Below are 6,570 nucleotides of genomic sequence, written 5' to 3'. Positions count from 1 at the left end.
GCAGGAAATATTAAAAAATAATTAAAATAGGATGAGTGAGCCAGCTCCAGAGAGTGACTTCCATCATTAAAACCAAAGAGACTTTGCTTAACATTTGAACTTTCTGAGTGCTTATTCTAATTCAACCACAGAATCCTCTGAGAGTTCAGCCATCTCTAATTAAGACCTGCAACGATTTATCTGTGGTTCATCCGTGCACTTGGCAGCTTCTCCTCAGAGGGACTGAGCTCTGCAAAGTGTCAGTGCTGGGAATGCCTTCAGAGGAGCGCAGGGACCAACATCTCCACCTTTGAGACTCCCCTGCCCCTTCCAGAGCTGGGAATGCTCCTGTGTGGCCTCACATTTAGGGTGAAAACAAATAACCCACTTCAAAAATAAACTGCCCTAGGAAGTGTCTTTGAAAATTTTTAAAGCCGAATTATAAAAACATAACATGCAAATGTAAATAATTTCCCCTGCAATGAATGCAGGGAATAAAGAAGTGGTATAAACAATAGGGAATTGGACAGGTCTGTTTTATTTCTCTTCCTCCTCCATCTCCCCCACAGTGTGATTTAATAAATATTCATGAAAAAGAAAGGAATAACACTTATCTATTAATTTTTCTGCTTTTATTTTCTGATTATGCCTAATTTAAAAGTGTTTTGGGGTTCCATTTAGTCATACCTATATGGCTGTTTGAGCCTTTTATTAGCCGTGATTCATTGTGCATATCAGCACAGCGTGGAGCTGATGCCTTCAGCGTGTGTCTGCTCCAGGATGCTCAGTTCTCTGCCTGCCCCGAGCTATCCAAAGGGATGGATTTGCATGGACACTGCTCCCCCGTGGAGGAGAATGCCAGGAATGACCGGTCTGCTGCTACCTGGCCAGGTGAGCTTCCATTCAAATCATGCACATGCCACCAGGACAATTCAGATCAAAGGTCTGCCTTTCGACAGAATTCAAATGTAAGGACTTCCAAAGCAGTTTTAGCAGCTGGCTTCACGAATGAACTTATGTCAGCTGCTCTGTATGATGAGTGACTAAATGACTTCTGGATCTAATCTTATCTCGCTATCTGTCTGTCTGTTTTTCAGCGTTTCAGTGCCCATCACCACATTACCCAGGCGCCACCAGAAGATTAAGAAGCTTTGCAGTGACATTCTCAACAAGGTCTGTTCAAAGGTCATTAGCAGAGCCCTTCAGAGAGGAAAAGCCCAGAGGGGAGCAAGGAAGTTAGCCACAGGAGGAGAGGAAAGGGAAAAGGGAAAAGGGAAAAGGGAAAGGGAAAGGGAAAGGGAAAAGGGAAAAGGGAAAAGGGAAAAGGGAAAAGGGAAAAGGGAAAGGGAAAGGGAAAGGGAAAGGGAAAAGGGAAAGGGAAAGGGAAAGGGAAAGGGAAAGGGAAAGGGAAAGGGAAAGGGAAAGGGAAAGGGAAAGGGAAAGGGAAAGGGAAAGGGAAAGGGAAAGGGAAAGGGAAAGGGAAAGGGAAAGGGAAAGGGAAAGGGAAAGGGAAAGGGAAAGGGAAAGGGAAAGGGAAAGGGAAAGGGAAAAGGGAAAGGGAAAAGGGAAAGGGAAAAGGGAAAAGGGAAAAGGGAAAAGGGAAAGGGAAAGGGAAAGGGAAAGGGAAAGGAAAAGGAAAAGGAAAAGGAAAAGGAAAAGGAAAAGGAAAAGGAAAAGGAAAAGGAAAAGGAAAAGGAAAAGGAAAAGGAAAAGGAAAAGGAAAAGGAAAAGGAAAAGGAAAAGGAAAAGGAAAAGGAAAAGGAAAAGGAAAAGGAAAAGGAAAAGGAAAAGGAAAAGGAAAAGGAAAAGGAAAAGGAAAAGGAAAAGGAGGCAGCAACTGCTGGAGCCATTCTGGTTGTGCTCACATGGTGTGGATCTGCTCAGGTGGTGCTGGAGCCCAGGGACCTCGTGGCAGTGGCCTTTGTGCTGCTGCAGGGACTGTCACACTTGTTGTATGCTGCTGTCACCTGGGTCTTTGGCACTGCAGTCCCTGTGCTCTCCTCAGATGCCATTCCCAAGCTGGGTCTCTGATTTCTGTACGCTGCAGCCTCAGAGCAGGATGTTTCTCTTCAAACATCCCAAGCAGAGAGTGGGCACTGCAACTTGGAACCAGCTTCTCTGAGAAAATATATTAGTTAAATTTTATTTTCCTCCCAGTGGACAAACCCTCCCAAGTCTCTGTGTTTGAAGAGGCCAGAAAGGGTGGGTTTCAATGAATGCAAAGCTACATGGGACCCACGGAATCAGGAGAGGGGAGTTTGTCCCAGGGATGCCAGTCCTGCTCCCACTGGAGCTGTGGTGTCTCTGGGGACAGCCTGGGAGGGTTCCAGTCCTCTGGTTCCAGGAGGGGCTCTGCCCATCCCCTGCTGCTCTCCAGGCAGGTGCTGGAGAATGAAAGTGAATGGAAGTGAATGGAAGTGAAAATGTGCCCAAGCTGTTTTTTGCAGCACTGCTGGAAAGCCTGGCTCAGTCCTGAGGAGCCAGTGGCAATTTGCTGATGTGTTGCTCAAACCAACCCTGCAGCCCTCTGTGCCCCCCTCGGTATGAGAGCAGCCGGGGATTTACGCTGGGGGATAAAGAGGTGGTTCCAAAGTGAGAAGGAAAGAGCCAAAGCTGGAAGCTAACCACAAAACGTGGGTGTAAACGATTACCAAAGGCTTCCAGTAACTCTGCTATCATCAGAGACTGGCTTTATGGGTATGGCCTCAAGAAGTTTCCCTCCACTTAATTAAAGAGGCAGATAAGTATCTAGGTGGAGTGTGCAGATAGGTTCTGAATGAGTTATCCACTAAGGCTGGTTCGCTGCACCTATTGTTAAAGCCAGAATATAATATCAGATTAATGCATTATATTTGCCTATTATAGCACTATGTCATCATTATATGACATGTTATAATTAAAGCTCTGCATTAGAAACAAAACTATTTGGCTTGGGATAAGTTGCCTTTATGACTTCTGTGGTTATGATTTCCTCCTTTTCTTAACCCCTTAAAAATGCATAATATAGCTATTTGTAGCTGTATAAAGAAAGTTTCTAGTTTCAGATTCTAATCTCAGGTAATTCAATGTAAATAAAGTCAAAATCTGGCACATAGTCTTTTCCTGTGTCAGAATATTTGCTAGCAGAGGGAAATCCGTGTTGTCAGGGTTGACAGAATCCCAGAGATGGGCAGATTAAAGAAGGGGGTGCCTGACTCTCCCTCCTGCCCGCGGTCCCTCAGCTGTCCCCGGCAGCCCCTGGGTTTGGACCATTCCCCAGGAGTTTCCAGGGAGCCTCTTGGCAAACTCTCCCTCTTCCTTTTCCTTCCTGGAACCTCACGAGATCAAATCGGTTCTCAGAGCAGTTGCTGGCGGCAGCTGCCGGGAAGCCAGCGCTCCCAGATGGAGCAGGGCTGTGGGATCGCTGCCTCGCTGAGATCCGCCTGCGACTGCAGCTTGGCTAACCAACCATGCTAATGAATTTAATTAGCCATTTGCATATGCACGCTTTTCAATTTCAGTAGCTGGTGATTCACCAGGTAAGAGGCAGCCTGAGCCGTGCTGTCAGAGCGGGGCAGAGGTGCCAGCAGTGCCCCTGTCCCCCACACCAAGGCAGTTCCCAAAATCAGCCAGGCTGGGGCAAAGCTGGCACAGCTGGCAGGGCACTGAATCTTCTGCTGCTCTTCGGAGGCAGCAGCTACTATCCAGTGCTCTTATATAAATCTAATTGATGTGTTTTATGCCCCTGGCCGGGGTGAGTGCCTGTTTGGCTGGGAGATGCCCCCCCCAGGGAGGGCAGTGACACCCCCTGGGCCCGTCCATCCCTCTGTGAGAGGATATTCTGCTGCTGCAGCGCTGCTAATGCAGTCATTTTCTTCCTGATTCCTGATGACCTTTCCCCTGGACTTGCAGAGAGCTTGATTTGGCCTTGGAAATTGGCTTGTGCACCAGGAACTGTTTTGTCATTTCTGTTTCACTTGGAAATGTGCATTCTCCTCCCTGGCAGCTTCTCCCATGCGGGCAGGCCCCGAGTGAGTGCCAGATGTGTCAGATCATCAGGCTGGGGCACACACAGGCTTCTGATGGAGCTGCTGGAAACACGATTTTAGCATTTCATCTAAAATAATAGAATTCCTACAGCGAGAAGTAGACAAGTAAAATTAATAATATGCAAAAAATTTTATTTTAACTTTTGCCTTGAACAGATATTTACCTGGATTTTGCCACTGGTCCCGTGGCCACAGCTGAAGGGAAATTCCCCTCTCTGGTGTCACCCAGCCAGGTAAGGCACTGAGCTCCATCAGGGCTGTGCAGGGTGACCCAGGGGGATGTGCTGGGCCACACTTGGGCATCCAGCAGAGTCCTGCCCAGGGCTGCTTCATTTTCTGCTCACAGCATCCTAAACACTACAAAACACTGCTCATTTCTCTGAACATTTCCATCAACCTCTTAAAGGTGCTTTCAGACCCCCCTTCGGTGCTTCCCCATGCTGCCAGGCTGTGAGCAGGTTGATTGTCACTGTCCCTGTGTCACTGCCAGCCCCCAGCAGCAGCAGGAGTTCCACACTGGGGCTCCACAGGACAGGGCTGAGGGCTCAGCACAGCTCAGGGGACGCAGAGCTCAGCTCCAAGGTGGAAAAGGGAAGATGCTGTCCAGTTCTGAGGGTGAACTTTGAGATTATGGGGCAGGATAAAAATATGGCCCCTGCAGAGGATTTCCTAATGAGGGACAGGCCGCCCAGTGGGGAAAAAAAATTACTTTCTAATAGCATCTGCCTATTCTACATATATAATGAGTCAAACTCTGTGTGGTCAAATTACTGTCTGGGAAGGGTTTGGAGTGGAGTTGTGCTTCTGGCCTTTGCAGTAACCCTGAGAGACAGAGCAGAGTGGAAAAATAGAACAGTGTCTGCAGAAAACAACAAGTGACAAACCCAGGAGGTCCATTTGCCTCTTTATTGCAGGAATCTGTGGATCAGAAGATCAGGAAGGCACTGAGAGCACAGCTACTACCCTGATTAGCAGATTCAGTCCTGTAAGAGCATCTCGTTTTGCTCTCTCAAGCAGGTGGCTCTTTGTTGGCAGCTGGAGCCTAGGAAAAGGTGAGCCCTGCAATGTGGGGGAGTCACTGCTGGGGGGGCTGCAGCCCCCTGCCCAGCCCTGCCTGTCTGCACCCCCAGAGTCCCTGCTGTCCCTGCTGTCCCTGCTGTCCCTGCTGTCCCTGCTGTCCCTGTTGTCCCTGCTGTCCCTGCTGTCCCTGCTGTCCCTGCTGTCCCCTGCTGTCCCTGCTGTCCCTGCTGTCCCCTGCTCCGTGTTGAAGCAAGGTTTTGCCTCCTTAAAAAAAAAAAAAAGAGAAACATTTTTGCTTTACCTGTCATAGTAAACTGGCTCTCATGCCAGTAAAGCATTCCTAATTGGCAGGATTTAGAGACTGATCATTTCAATTTATGCCCAGAACAGGTAGGGCAGCAATGAAAGCCTCTCCCACCCAACCCCACCCCTTCTCACCAGTGTGCCTCAACCCTGCCCTGGAGGGACCACCTGGAGGGCTGAGCAGGGAGTTCCCTCCTCTGCACAATAAAAAGGTCCCATCCTGCAGTAAATAGCAGGCTGAGCTTATGGCTCATTAATAGTCAGTGTCCCTCTGGTCATAAAGCTCCTGCAGGGCTCGTGCAGGGGAGCACCTGCTACCGAGTCCTCAGTCCTCTCCTAAAACTGCCTTAAGACTTGGCAGAAAACACCAGAGTGAAATTTTCACTCCACGTTACCCCGAGGTCAGTGGGAAAAATCGTCCATTGGCTGCTGGAAGTGTTTCCCATCACTGCCACGGCTTGCAACAGCCTTCCCAGGACCGCGGGCTGTGGGTATCGCTTCCTTCTTCCCTTCCCCACGTGCAGATTTGCCTCCTTGTCCTTTCTGCTAATCCCTTTCCACTCTGCCCTTGCTCCAGGGCTGTGTCCCCTGGCAGGCTCAGGCTGCAGGACAGGAGGCTTGAGGGGCTCGTTCCCACCTCTCGTGAGTCCCTCACAAGCCAAGCTCACAGAACTCCCCTCGTTCTGGGGGAAGGCACAATCAACCCATGTTTGTTATTGGCAGAGGGAGAACTAGCCAGGAGTTATTAGATTTCCCCATAAAGTGGGAGCATTTATTCCTCTAGGTAAAATGCTTTGCAAAAACAAAAACTAAACCCAAGCGTGGCACAAACTGGGAGCCATTAGCAAACCAGGCTTCTGCAATTGCACAGCTAAAATCCAAATAACATTTTCCAGTAGCCATTAGTCTCAGTCAGATTGCCCAATGCAGGCATCGCTGCTTTTCTCAGCATCTGCTTTATCAGTTGTGTTCCAGCCCGGAGAAGTCCGGGCTCTTGGCAGCAGCAGTGCTGATGTGCAGTGGGTTATTGCTCAATAACCCCCTTTGATCGGCAGCCAGGCCCTATCACACCGTGCTCCCGAGCCCTGGCTGCCAGAGCTGGCCAGCAGCGGGGCTGGATGGGCTCCCGAGGTGCAGCAGGGTTCCTGTGCAGAGATGTCCCCTGTTGTCTCCTGCACAGCCAGCTCTGCACCGTGCCAGGGCAGCCCCCAGCAGCCAGACCCCGAGGCTGAGCGTGCCA

The 6,570-nt window shown here is 49.5% G+C and overlaps 1 long non-coding RNA gene across 1 annotated transcript; it reads left to right on the top strand.

Moving 5' to 3' along the window:
• The first annotated feature begins 1,075 nt into the window (after positions 1-1,075).
• LOC131584834 (uncharacterized) lies at positions 1,076-4,955 on the top strand. The gene is made up of 3 exons (XR_009278814.1): positions 1,076-1,152; positions 4,164-4,240; positions 4,922-4,955. It is a non-coding gene; the product is annotated as an uncharacterized LOC131584834 (long non-coding RNA).
• Positions 4,956-6,570: the final 1,615 nt, after the last annotated feature.

Source organism: Poecile atricapillus, chromosome 15 (genome assembly GCF_030490865.1).
Source record: "Poecile atricapillus isolate bPoeAtr1 chromosome 15, bPoeAtr1.hap1, whole genome shotgun sequence".
Classification (NCBI taxonomy): Eukaryota; Metazoa; Chordata; class Aves; order Passeriformes; family Paridae; genus Poecile; species Poecile atricapillus.
This window is presented reverse-complemented; position numbering and strand designations above follow the sequence as displayed.